This window comes from Quercus robur, chromosome 10 (genome assembly GCF_932294415.1).
Source record: "Quercus robur chromosome 10, dhQueRobu3.1, whole genome shotgun sequence".
Taxonomy (NCBI): domain Eukaryota; kingdom Viridiplantae; phylum Streptophyta; class Magnoliopsida; order Fagales; family Fagaceae; genus Quercus; species Quercus robur.
This window is the reverse complement of record NC_065543.1, coordinates 34,307,076-34,322,258: the sequence shown is the minus strand read 5'-3', so window position 1 is coordinate 34,322,258 and position 15,183 is coordinate 34,307,076. Positions and strand designations below refer to the sequence as shown.

The 15,183-nt window shown below is 39.4% G+C and overlaps 1 pseudogene; it reads left to right on the top strand.

Moving 5' to 3' along the window:
* The window catches only part of LOC126704080 (cytochrome P450 CYP736A12-like), a 34,164-nt pseudogene that overhangs the window by 12,559 nt on the left and 6,422 nt on the right, over window positions 1–15,183 (top strand).

Genomic DNA, 15,183 nt, shown 5'->3' with positions numbered 1-15,183 from the left:
TTAACACTTAGATAGATGACTTAGAATATCAATTTACCCAAGATATATGGTCCGAGGAGCTAGGCATGACCAAGGTTTTGTTTGATATCCAAAAAAATGTTATGAAGTATTAATTTACCCAAAGTAGGTGATCCGAGGAACCAGACATAACTAAGGTTTTGTTTAAAACTTGGATAGATAACTCAGAATATCAATTTACCTAAAGTATGTGGTCCGAAGAGCTAGGCATGACTAAGGTTCTGTTTGATACTTAGGTGAAAAGCTTGAAATATCAATTTACTCGAGGTATGTGGTACAAGGATCCAAGCATGACCAAAGTGATAGGCCAAAAACAAATTAACCCCTTATGATAAATTAACCAATTTAATTTAGCCAAGTGAATTAATTAAGTTAATTAACATACAAATGTGTGGTAGTACAAACAAATCACCAAAAAACTAAGTATGCAGCGGAAAATAAATTTGATACGGTAATTTGTTTATGAATGGGGAAAACCAATACAGCAAAAACCCTACCAGATGATTTTCAAGTCACTACTCCCGAAATTCCACTATTATTACAATAAGCAGTTACAAGTAAAGGAATCTCAGTACCTTATACCAACTTACAGTTGAACCCTTATCCTAATACCCAATTGGACTTGTTCTGTAGTGACAATTTCTCCTTTTGATGCACGGCTCCCAATACGTGACTAACCAATTGCGCGGATCCCAATACGTGACCTCAATCACCAACTAAAGAAAGTTGTTGGCTGCAAAGTTCTTCAATTCATCCAAATGATGAAGATCAAGAAGATACTTGGTCACAAAACCCTACGGTGTACAAACACAGCAACTTCTTCACAAGAATGATAAACTAGGGCAAATTCTGTCTATGACCACAAATTGCTTGAACAACCTTTACTCAACACTTATGCAACTTGTGTCACATTTGACGGCCCTTAAAATAATCCTTTTATATGTCTAAGGTTGTAAGAAAAGAAAGCCCAAACACATAATCACGGATTGGAGTTAAAACAAAAATGAAATTCTGTTTTTCATAAACCTCGACAGATACCTTATCTGTCGAGCTACTGTTGAGCCACGGGGCTGAACAGCTCTACAGGTCTCAATAGATAGCTAGCTGTCAAGCTAGCTATCGAGCTTTAATTAACAACACTTCTTTAGCTTGTTTCTTGGACAAACTTGTATGGTTTTAATACTTGATCTTGAAACACAGTTTCTTGAAGTACTAAACACATCTTAGATCTACCCAATTACAAGTAAAGTGCGTTTTGTCAAAGGATTAGCCAATTACATAAAATAGTGACATATGCTCCTAACAAATGAATCACATATGTCCTAACAATCTCCCCCTTTGGCAATCCATGACAAAACCACTACAAAAAAATGAACATATGAGAGAAGTCATAAATCACTCAATTCATATTCACTTGTGGAATACAATAAAATCTATCCTAACACAAACTCTTGAAAAACTTTATAAGAAGAGAGTTTATGGCAAGTAGACTTTGACAACCCGTATTTCTGAAACACTTTAAACAAAACTCATCAAGGCATCTTTGTGTGAAACAGAAATAATAGATTGCATACAAGTAATAAGAACCATGTGTATAAAAAAAGAAAAGGAACAACACATGCAAGGGTAGGTGAAAGAAACATACATCAACATATAAAGAAAATAAGTACAATGTATGTCAATAATGGTCCCATGACCCATGTACAAGGAAAAAAAAAAGTATCTAAAATAGAGAAAAAAAAAAAAGATATATGTAATCCTCACTACATCCCTCAAAAATATCAACACTCCCCTTAACAAAAATGTCCTATACTAACTCTCCCCCTAAGAAAGACTACTCTCATATCCAAAACTACTCCCCCTTTTTGTCACGAGTGACAAAAGGTAAAAGTGTCAAGTAGACATCTCATTGGTAGAGCTAGTATCTCCATCATCATTATCATCAGAAGTATCATCGTCATCACCATCATCATCATCCTCATCCTCATCCTCAGAATCAAAAGCCACTAGAGGAGGTGAAGGAGAAGCCACAGAAGCAAAGCCACCCATGATCACCTACCGCCATGCAATACGACTGACAACATTCACCTGATACAACTCTGTAGAGAGTGTATCAAGGCAAGCATCCATGCACTGTAGCTGCGCCATGATGTCTCTGAGTGACACATCGCTCGTAGAAGAGGAGGGAACGGATGTGGATGGAGCAGAACGAGATGGAGTTGAACAGGAGGGAGGAGCTGCTAAATCCGACTGTTGTGACCTAAACTGCACCTCGCTATGTTTAACGGTAGTGGTGTCTATGGCACACATGACAGAAAAATGGTCGGAAGCGGGAAAATGAACAGAAAAATGAGCTTATCACAGGTAGTCGTATTCCTATACACATCTATAAGAGAGAGAGAAAATAAAATGTGAAGGAAAATCAATAGTAAGATGCTCAAGAAGAGACAACAAAAATCGAGCACGAGACTCTGTGATAGAGTTGCAGTGAGAGAGTGGGTGCAAAATAAAAGTCATCACCATGTTTATGAATCTAAGACCTTTAGCAAAGGCCTTACATGGTGTAAACTGACAATCACCCCAATCAGAAGGGTGCTCGCAGAAAGCAGAAATCATCTCGTCTTTGGACACAGTCCTCAAACGCTCACATCCGAGGTAGTCAGGATGCTCTACCATTGGGACGCGAAGTACATCTGCAACAAGCTGCGTTGTGACAACAATGCATGTACCTCGAACGCGAGTAGAAAAGAAAGGTACTAAAGAATCGAATCCATGCATGTTGGAGTAAAACTCCTAAATTAGCACGGATGGACATGTGACCAGGACGTCACACAGTGACTCCTAACCTTGATTGTGAATGACATCGGGTAGGTCAATGTCGGCGAAGTCCGCCAAAATGACTCAGCGTTCCGAATGAACACCTCATCAAGAAAAGTTCTCCAAGAAGTCCTTTTAGGAATCCTCATCATGGAACCGAATATGAGAAAGAGTAGGATCAAAAAACAAAGAACGCAAAGGGTTCTGGGACGGAGCTGACTTATGCTTAGGTGCCATAGACACGACTAACGTAAAGAAAAAAGAGAGGGAGAGAAAGAGACAATCAAAAAAGTCCCAAAGCAATTCAAACATAACAAGTATATTGAAAAGAGAGTACGTATGCATGGGAAATGCATGAACATGTGATATGCAAAAGAAATTGCATCATGGGCTCAGCCCAATCCAATCCTACCAGCACACAATTAGTTTGCACACATCTAAATGCATGATAATACTGTTATAATGCACATGAGATGTAATGCATGAAGTTTTAAGATCACATAAGCAAATCCCAACCCAAAAATTTCACCAAAACTTCATCAATTTTGAAAAACCCCAAAATTTTTCAAAAACCCCAAAACCTAGGTTTCAAAACATGAAAATGCATGTAAATGAGAGATTCAAAGCTTACCAAGTGAAGAAAAACTTGAAAAATCTTGAACAAATTTTAAGGAAGAACTTTGGAGTGAGTAAGAGAGGTTTGGGATGAGAGAACACGAAGCTATCAAGAGAGAGATCGAGAGAAATGAGAACCAGATCGCGCTTGACCTTTATATAGAAGGTCAGTAAATCTCGACAGATAGAGGTGTCGAGCCATCTGTCGAGGAAGGTGTTGAGAAAAACAACGTCGATAGATGCAGCTGTCGAGAAGGTGTCGAGGAACAAAATAAAGACACAAGAAAAAAAGCTCGATCGATCCACCAGCTGTCGAGAAGCTATCAAGGATCCAGGAACTTCCTTGATCGATCCACCTAGCTGTCGAGATTGCGATAAGAAACAGTTTAAGAGCTCGACAAATAGCCAGGTGTCGAGGAGGTGTCAAGATTGCTTAAAATCAGTTTCTCAAGAAGGGAAAAACACAAATATGAATGCAATCAAGCACACAACTCAACCAAGGATCCAACCAACATTTTAAACTCTCAAAATCATCTCTCAACAACAATTTTTAAGCACATAGATCCCAAAAACACACACACACACACACACTAAACAAGTCTAACCAATTTTATATTTCAAAAACAAGTTAAGACAGTTTAGTGAGTATACATTAACAAATGTAAACCTTGTGATGACCAAATCACATTATACCTGCGCATGTATCAAGAGTTGCGTGTTGTGTGTGAAAAATATCGCAAGATTGCATAAGTGTATACATGTTATGACGATTTGAAATATGAGAAAATCACTTTAACTTACACACAATCATAACTGTTTGATGGGGACTATCACCTTTGAGGTACATCCTATAACTCCCACATCTCCTAGAATACACACTTGCAATCATATTTAAAAGTATTTTGATCTTTTTGCTTTTTATTTTTCTTTTCATATTTTTCTTTTTAAGCAAATCATGCATAGGCATATAAGAGATAGAAAAGAAATACCTAATTATGTTAAGCTTTTGACATTTCAATTTTGCTATGCCGAAGCACACAAATGTCATTTCATGATTGGTGGGCAATAATGGTGAGATGGTTACTTATACTTTTCTCTTAGGATTTTTTAGTCCTTCCCGTCAAAAAGAGTGATTCGAGTGTTGAGTACAAGAGATCACTTAACCTTACTCATCACAAACACGAGTCACAAAACTCACTTGCTTAGTTGTGCATAGAGATGCTCATCTAAGCTACAAAAGATACAAATTTTAGAAAACTTTGTTTCAATAGCCATCCAAAATACACAAGTACCAATGTACACAAAACACACTATTTTTGTCTTTTTATGATTTTTCTTTTTTTTTTTTTAATTTTTATATCAAAAAAAAAAAAAAAAAACTGAAAGCAAACAAAAACATGTTTAACAAAGCAAAGTATAAAAACTAGACTAACTCAAAATAAAAGCAAAACACACAAGTTATGCAAAAACAAAAACACAAAGAGAGAAAAGAAAGTGATAGAATCACTTGGAGCCATTTTCCTTCCACACCTTGGAAGAACCTTTCCTTTGATTAAACCCTTGAATTGGCAGTGAGGGGGAGGAATTGAAACCGTTCAAGTTCGAAAGGAATATGAGGGCTTTGAGAAGATCTCCAAGGGGAGTAAGAAAGGATTGAAGCTGAGTGGCTAACCAAATGCTATCATGCCATTGCTCTGTTGAGTGGCTAACCACTTATAGCAATTTGGTCTAGTATGACCGGCAACTCTCCAATGATGACAAAGATGCTGCTTCCTCTATTTAGGCTTTTGAGAGTTAGCCTTCTTAGCCCTAGAGTTTTTACCTTCCTTCTTATCTTGCTTAGGGGGGGCTCCTAAGATAGATTTACCTTTGTCTATGTTCTCACTAGCTAAATCAGTTTTAACATCATTGTTCTCAATTTCAACATTATTAGCAGGAGGAACAAAAACAGTAGAACTAGTAGAAGCAATATTAGAAGAAGATAGACCATACCCTAAACCTATTCGATCAGAAGCAGATTTTTTAAAACTGAGCATCTCATCAAGCTTTGCACTTGAAGTCCTCTCCAATTGAGCTCTGACTTGAAACAGCTCCGCTTCAAGCTTCTTAGTCTTCTCAGCCAAGAAATTGTTCTCGAACCTCAATGCTCAAATAGTCTGATTAGCCTCATCAAATTTTGTGGAAAGCTCTTCACGATCAAGTTCCACATCACTGAGCTTCTTAGTGGTCAGCCTATAAAGTTTCTCATGTTTCTCAGAAAGCTTGTATAATTTCTCATAGGCTATATGGATATCATCTTGATTATCTATCTTCTCAAACTTAGACTCCACCAATTCCTCTTCTTCATCCACATCTTCAACAATCTCATTAGTAGGATCGACAGTGGCAGTGAAGGCATTCAGGATTCCGTCATCCTTATTGTCGGAATCATCCTCAGGCTCGGTGTCACTCAAAGTAGCAACAAGTGCCTTGCTCTTCCCAATGTTCTTGAGATATGTAGGACACTCCTGTTTCATGTGACCAAAGCCTTAACACCCAAAGCACTTAGGTCTTGCGGGAATAGTGTACTGACCGCCATCCTTAGCATCCTTCTTCCCTTTGTCTTGACTCTTGAATTGAGAAGAACTGGATTACCTACGGTCCTTGTCGAAGCCCTTGCCATTGGCATTCTTCATGAACTTCTTGAATTTCCTGGTGATGTAGGACTTCATTTTAGAATCTTCATTGTCTGAAGACTCATCCGTGCCATGCTCTTGCCTTTACCCGATTTGCCAATTCTAGTTAACCCTAGCTCGTAGGTCTGTAGATTGCCAACCAACTCTGTCAAAAGAATCTTGTCAATATCCTTTGATTCCTCGATCACTGTGATCTTTGCATGGAATCTCTTGGGTAGAGATCTGAGCACTTTCCTCACAATCTTGGGTTCAGGAATGGTTTCCCCAAGATTGAAAACTGAGTTCACTATGTCCTTGAGTTTGGCATAGAACTCATCGAACGACTCATCGTCCTCCATCTTGATTTCTTCAAAGCTTGTAGTGAGCCTCTGAAGTTTTGAATCTTTGACAGCCTTGGTTCCCTCATAGGTTTTCTGGAGAATGGTCCATGCCTCCTTAACAGTTTTAGTAGAGGATATCTTCTTGAACTCCTCATTAGTGACTGCACTGAATAAAGCATTCAATGCCCTACTATTGAATTTTGTCACCTTGATCTTGGCATCATCCCAATTGGCTGGCGCTTCCTTTTTTTTGTCCAGCCAATCTCTACAGCTTGCCACACCTTCTTATCTAGAGACTACATGAATGCTCTCATGTGTACTTTCTAGTATGCATAGTTAATGTCATCAAATAAAGGAGGTATAATTAATAACTGTCCTCTATCCATGACAAACAGGGGTCAATAGATCAACACAACAAAGATTAACCCTAATCAGAGCGTGCCTACTCTAATACCACTAGATAGGCCAAAAATGAATTGACCCATTGTGATAAATTAACCAATTAATTTAGCCAAGTGAATTAATTAAGTTAATTAACATGCAAACGCGTGGCAATGCAAACAAATCACCAATAAATTAAGTATGCAGCAGAAAATAATTTGACATAGTGATTTGTTTACGAATGGGGAAAACCAACACGGTAAAAACCCCACCAGGTGATTTTCAGGTCACTACTCCTAAAATTCTACTATTATCACAACAAATAGGAATCTCAGTATCTTATACCAACCTACAGTTGAACCTTTACTCCAATACCCAATTGGACTCGTTTTGTAGTGACAATTTCTCCTTTTGATGCACGGCTCCCAGTACGTGACTAACCAATTGCGTGGATCCAAGTACATGACTTCAATCACCAACTAGAAAAAGTTGTTGGCTTCAAAGTTCTTCAGTTCATCCCAACGATGAAGATCAAGAAGATGCTTGGTCACAAAACCCTACGATGCACAAACACAGCAACTTCTTCACAAGAATGATGAACTAGGGCAAATTCTATCTTCGGTCACAAATTGCTTGAACAACCTTTGCTCAACACTTGTGTAACTTGTGTCACCTTTGACGGCCGTTAAAATAATCATTTTATATGTCAAGGGTTGTGAGAAAAGAAATCCCAAACACATAATCACGGATTGGAGTTAAAACAGAATTGAAATTCTGTTTTTCATAAACCTCGACAGATACCCTATCTGTCGAGCTGCTGTCGAGCCACGAGGCTGAACAGCTCTACAGGTCTCGATAGATAGCTAGCTATCGAGTTTTAATAAACAACACTTCTTCAGCTTGCTTCTTGGACAGACTTGCATGGCTTTAACACTTGATCTTGAAACACAGTTTCTTGAAGTATTAAACACATCCTAAATCTACCCAATTACAAGTAAAGTGCGTTTTATCAAAGGATTACCCAATTGCATAAAATACTGACATATGTTCCTACCAAATGAATCACATATGTCCTAACACAAAGTTCTGTTTGACACTTAGGAAAATAATAGGAGGTATTAATTTACCCAAACCATGTGGTCCGAGGAACCAAGCACAGCTAAGGTTTTGTTTAACACTTAAGAAAATAATAGGGAGTATTAATTTACCCAAAGTATGTGGTTCGAGGAACTAGACATAGCTAAGGTTCTATTTAATACTTAGAAAAGTAACTTAACATATCAATTTACCCAAGGTATATGGTCCGGGGAGCCAGGCATGACCAAGGTTTTGTTTAATACTTAGAAAGATGTCATTAAGTATTAATTTACCCAAAGTATGTGGTCCGAGGAACCAAGCATAACTAAGGTTCTGTTTAATGCTTAGAAAAGTAACTTAACATATCAATTTACCCAAGGTATATGGTCCGGGGAGTCAGGCATGACCAAGGTTCTGTTTGATACTGAGAAATATCTCATTAAGTATTAATTTACCCAAAGTATATGGTCTGAAGAATCAGGCATAACTAAGATTTTGTTTAATACTTAGAAAGATGTCATTAAGTATTAATTCACCCAGAGTATGTGGTCCGAGAAACCAGACATAACTAAGATTCTGTTTAATACTTAGAAAGATGTTTGGAGATATCAATTTACCCAAAGTATATGGCTCAATGAGCCAGGTATGACTAAGGTTCTGTTTGATATTCAGAATAATAATAATGTGAAACTCAACAAATAATGTAATAAACAAGAATGTGATAAGGAAAACTTTCATTAATAATAATACATTTTCAGGTTATTTACATTCCAGGGGTGTGGTACAACGTTCTCATCCAGGTCTTCAAGATGATACGCACCTATTCCAGCCACTGAAGTGATGCGATATGGCCCTTCCCAGTTAGGCTCTAACTTTCCCCATGCTAGGTTCTTTGCAGTACCCAAAACCTTTCTTAACACCAAGTCTCCAAGCACCAATGGCCTTAGTTTCATATTGGCATCATATCCTTACTTGAACTTGTGTTGATAATAGGCCAATTGGACCATGGCATTTTCTCTTCGCTCTTCAATTAAGTCTAAGCTCTTTCCTAACAACTCATCATTATTGCTCAGAGTGAAAGAACTCGTTCTCAGTGTTGGGAATCCAGTCTCTAGAGGAATAACAGCCTTGGCTCCATAAATCATTGAAAAGGGTGTCTCCCCTATTGACTTACGAGGCGTGGTCCGATATGTCCAAAGGACGTGTGACAACTCTTCCACCTATTTTCCCTTTGCATCATCCAATATCTTCTTGAGTCCATTCACTATAACCTTGTTGACAGCCTCGGCCTTGTCTTCTAATGGGATTAAGCAAACTCAGCCACCAAATCAACAAGGACCTGACCCTTGACAAAGGTGCGAGGCATGTACTTAATATCAAAAGCTCCTAGGATCTTGCCCCTCTTGGCAATCCTCCTTGTATAATCAACACTCCGGAGTAGAAATCTGAATGGAATTTGGGTTAGGACAACAACTATGTGTGATTAGAAGTAAAGGGGGAGCTTATGCGTATCATGCACCACTGCCAAAATGGCATTCTCTAGTGGTAAGTAACAGACCTCAGCCTTATGTAATGACTTGCTTACATAGTAAACTGGCATTTACACACTATTATCAACTCGTACCAACACCAAACTCACTGCGTGGGAGGCCACTGCAATGTAAGCAAACAAAACCTCATCCACCTCGGGTCTGGATATAATGGGTGGCCGAGAAAGGTACTCCTTCAAATGTTGGAAATCCAGGACACACTCCTCAGTCCATTCAAATCCCTTCTACTTATTCAACAGCTAAAAGAAAGGCCTACACCTATCTGCTGACCGAGAAATGAATCAATTTAAGATAGTAGTCATTCCTATCAGCTTCTGGACTTCTTTAAGATTCTGAGGTGGTTTTAGACTATTAATTGCCTTAATCTAATCAGGATTGACCTCAATTCCACGGTGAGTGACCATATAGCCCAAGAACTTTCTTAAACCAACACCAAAAGAACACTTAGAAGCATTAAGGCATAGCTTGTGCCTCCTCACGATCTTAAAGATATTCTCGAGGTCGTTAACATGCTTGGATTCTAACTTGCTCTTGACCACCATGTCGTCTATATAAATCTCAATGTTTTTTCCTAGTTGTGGCTCGAACATCCTAGTCATCATTCTTTGATAAGTAACCTCTACATTCTTTAAACCAAAAGGCATCACTTTATAATGGTAATTTCTAGTGGGGGTGACAAAACTGTCTTCTCTTGATCACTAAAAGCTAGTGGTATTTGGTGATACCCTTGGAAGGCATCTAAAAAGCTCATCCGAGGATGGCCTACAGTTGCGTCCACTAGCTGATCAATTCGAGGCATGGGGAATGGGTCCTTTGGACAGGCCTTGTTCAAGTTCGTGAAATCCACACATACCTACCATTTTCCACTTTTCTTCTTTACTACCACTATATTGGCCAACCATTCAGGGTAGAACACTTCCCTAATAGCCCTAGCCTGCTTAAGCTTGTTCACCTCCTCCTTGACAACATCAGAATGTTCTTTAGATGAATGCCAAGGTGGTTGCTTCTTAGGGAGGACAGCTGGGTTGACGTTCAGATAATGGCAAATGAAACTCGGAACCACCCTAGGAGCTTCGTAAGCACTCTATGCGAACACGTCAACGTTCCTTCTGAGAAACTCTATCAGCTCTTCCTTCTCTTGAGGAGGTAGCTGAGCTTCGACCTAAAAAAATTTCTCCAGATCATCACCTACAACAATTTTCTCTAAGTCCTCACATTTCGGCCCCTTGGCTGTCTCTTCCCCGGGTAACGCTGGAGTCTTTGATTGCTATAAGCTCCTCTCAATAGAGGTCGAGGACTCCACACCTGGCTAATGCATTATTGCAGGGATCAAGCATTGCCTTGCCATGGACTAGCTCCCAACCAACTCCTCAATCCGGTCCCCAGACGGATATTTTACCTTCAAATGCAGAGTGGAGGAAACGGCCCCTAAGGCATGAAGCCAAGGTCTTGCCACAATGGCCGTGTAGGGAGAATAAACATCTACTACAATGAAATTCACCTCCACCACCTCTTATCTTGCTTGTACGGGTAGTTGAATCTGGCCCTTAGGAATGACAACTTTCCTGTCGAAACTTACCAGAGGCGAATCATAAGTTGTCAAGTCCGAAGGTTTCAAGCCCAGCCCATTGTATAAATCAAGGTACATAATCTCTACTCCACTGCCTTGATCCACCATCACCCTCTTAACATCATACCCCCTATCCTGGAGGTGACCACCAAGGTATCATCATGCAGCTGTATGGTTCCCAACTTGTCCTCCTCAGAGAAACACATCGCTGGCTGGTTCTCCATTCTATCCCTCTTCAACTTAGATTTTGAGTCCTCAGCAGGTAGCCAGGCTACAGACATTACCCTAGAGGGATGAGAGCCAGTTCTCCCCGGAGCTGCAAAGATGACATTGATGGTGCCTAAAAAGGGCCTTAAAGAGGCATTCCCCTGAGCCCCTGACCTTGCTTGGTCTCCTTGCCCATTGGGGCAATACAAAAACTGTTTCAACCTTACATTTCTGACTAGCTGCTCCAGATGATTCCACAGATTTCTATAGTCCTTGGTGGTGTGTCATCGTTCCTGGTGATACTGGCAATGACGACTTTGGTTACGCCTCATGGGGTTTCCTCCTATCTTGTTCGGCCATTTGAAGTATGGCTCATTCTTGATCTTCTCTAAGACTTGATGTACTAGTTCTTGGAACACCGTGTTAACCCTCTGAGGAGCCGTAGGCCTAGATTGCCCAGCAAAATCCCTTCAAGTCTATTATTGTTGTATCATTTCGACCTAAAGTCCCTCCTCTCCTGAGGGACAACCTTAGCATTTCCCTTCCCTTGCTGTTGGTCTTCCTCGACCCTCTTGTACTTATTAATTCGGTCCATAAGCTGGCATACATTGGTAGTAGGTTTTCCAGTCAAAAACTTCCTCAAACCATACTCGGCAAGTAAGCTGACCTTGAAAGTCCTGATGGCCACATCGTCGAAGTCACCATCTATCTCATTGAATATCTCACAATATCTATCTGGGTACGTTTTTAGGGTCTCCTCTTCTCGCATGGCCATAGACAATAGGGAGTCTAAGGGTCGAGGAACCCTGCTGCATGTGATGAAGCGAGATCCAAAGGCCTGAGTGAGTTCCTTAAAGGAGTCAATGGAGCTTGCTCCCAAGCCATCAAACCACCTCATTGTGACAGGCCCCAAACTGGATGGGAATACTTTGCACATCAGAGCCTTGTTCTTGGAATGTACTGCCATCCTCTGGTTTAGGTGGCTCACATGCTCCACAGGGTTTGTTCAACCATTATACATGGTGAACGTGGGCTGCGTGAACCGTCAAGGAAGTCTCCCTCCCTCAATTTTGCACATGAAAGGTGATCTAGAAATTTGATTGAGTGCTCTACTCATCGCATCATTTCCCAAGCCCTTGGAAGATGAATCCGTGCTTCTGCACTTATGGTGGTAGTCCTCAACATACAAGAAAGACTCACTAGGAGGAGTTCTTGATCTTCGTCTATAACTACCATCCTCTTCATTGTCAAAAGAGAAGTCCGAATTAGAAGGAGTTCGCTTTCGCAGTTCGTGGCGCAGCTTTCTCTTCAAATGATCAATCACCAATTATAGGGCTCTAGTATCCTCCTCATAAGAAAGGTGGCTCCCATTTCAGGACTAGCTCCTACTAGTATGGGTGGTATGCACACTAACCTCCCGATCCCTTCTTCATTCAAGGTTGACAAAATAATCGTCATGCTAGGACCCTATAGATTTCGCCTAGTTTGGACCTGAACGTGTTGTTGAACGTTAAACTCACTACAATACCAGAAATTCCCCATAGACGATGCCAATTGTAAGGACCAGATTTGAGTCCCTAGCCCAAAAAGTGGATGGACTTAGGCCCAAAAAGCCCAAAACAATGAATTTGTAGAGAATGGATCGAAAAACTGGGCTTTAGTGAATCAGACAACAAGTAAAGTAGATCTTGATGACAAGAAAATGAAGATAGACAAGTTTAAACTAAAGAAAATCATCATCGGCACAGTCCGAGGAGATCTGTTCTTATATATTAATGCTTAAGTTTGATTACAAGTTCAGTCCTTGATTGCTACAATGTTTCTTTCTCTAAGTCTTGATCCCCACTCCATGGAGGGTCTCTTACATTATATAGTTCTCTTTAGGCGATCTTGGCCCTCCACTTATTGATCATCTAAGCCACTACTTGAGTGCTTGTCCCATCGGACACCCTCTCAAGCCCTCTATGAGTTGGGGAAGCCCATGCAGCACTGTTCAGGGGTCTTCTCCACATTAATGCAGCTAGAAAGTTAGCTGCAGAGTATTTAATGCGGTGGTAGCAACTTTCTCTTGAGATATTTCATGGCCTCCCCCTATCCTGTTCCTTCTGGATACTTATCCTCATCAATGGAATCGCCCAGAACGTTGCTCCTGGTGTCAAACCACATCTTCTGACATCGGCTTTGCTCAGCCGAAGAAGTATTCCCTCCTTGGACAGCCTTCTCGGATGGTTATGATCAAACCTCACCTTTTTACTTACCAATATGAATTCTTAGAAAGGTGTTATTCGATCTCGGACTATTCATGTCCTCGGATTGGGCCCCTAGTCCAATATTGCATAGATATGTACTACTGGGCCTATCACCCCTACAACAATTATTAGCTTACATGAATAGTATAATATAAAGTGTTCATTGTAAGTAAAAAATGTGACAAATATTAGCCAATTTCTCCCAAAGTGGCATATATTTTGTCTATAATCTATATATATGTATATATATATATATAAAACCGAAGTCTTGACTTTTGGTTGACCTCTCCATAATTTTACATATCAGTATTACTTAAATAAATATACAAATTTCCACATCATTATTACCATTATTATTTTTAAAATTTCGCTTTTTTATTTGGGTTTTTGCCTAATAAATTTACAAACCCTAAACGTAAGGGGACTCTGTAGCTAGATTCTTGTCTCCAACAATGGACTTCTTCCTTTTTCCCCTCTTCAACAAAATCTGAATTATGCTTCCACAAACCCTAAACCTAACGTAGAAAGTGTCCACTCTCTCCTTCCACATCGTTTCAGCAATGGATATCCAATTTCAATGTTTTAGTGTGAATTATTTGCAACCACCCATGCTTACTTCCTATGGACACCTAATAGCGGAAGCAAGAGAAGTAATTTCCAAGTTCTAAGATGTGAGTAAGGGTGTTAAATGGGTGGGTTTGGGTGGATTTGGGGTGGGCATAATTGGGTTGGGTATATAAAACCCATTTACCCATTAAAACTCATTTAAATAATTGCTTCTAACCTAAACCCAACCCAACACAACCCAATTATTATGGGTAAACCCCAACCCACCCAATTACCCAATTATTAAAATTACAAAAATGCCCCTAAATTGTAAATAACCAACATACTCTAAAATCTTTAAAAATGACCAAAATACCCCTAAAACCTCAAAATTACAAAAATAACCACGAAACCTACAAAATGACCAAAATACCCTCGAAACCCAAATAAATGACCAAAATACCCCCAAAACCTAAAAATTACCAAAATACCCCCAAAACCCAAAAAATGATCAAAATACTCCCAAAACCTAAGAATTACCAAAACACCCAGACAATTACCAAAATACCCTTGAAATTGAAAAAATAACCAAAATATTCTCGAAACCTAAAATTACAAAAATACTCCCAAAACCCAAAAAATGACCAAAATACCCCTAAAATCTTAAAATTACCAAAATACCCCCCAAAATCCAAGAAAATGACCAAAATACCCTTGAAACCCAAAAAATGACCAAAATACCCCTAAAACCTAAAAAACGACCAAAATACCCCTGAAACCTAAAAATTACCAAAATAATCTCGAAACCTACAAAATGAACAAAATACCCATAGAACCTAAATAATGACCAAAATACCCCCGAAACCTAAAAATTACCAAAATACCCCTGAAACCCAAAAAATGACCAAAAATACCCCCGAAACATAAAAATGACCAAAAATACCCCCGAAACCCAAAAAATGTCCAAATTACCTCCGAAACCTAAAAAATTACCAAAATACCTCTAGAACATAAAAAATGGCCAAAATAACCTCGAAGCCTAAAAATTGACCAAAATAACCTTGAAACCTAAAAATGAACAAAATACCCCCAAAGCCTAAAAATTGACCAAAATAGCCTAAAAACCTAAAAATGACCAAAATACCTCCTAAACTTAAA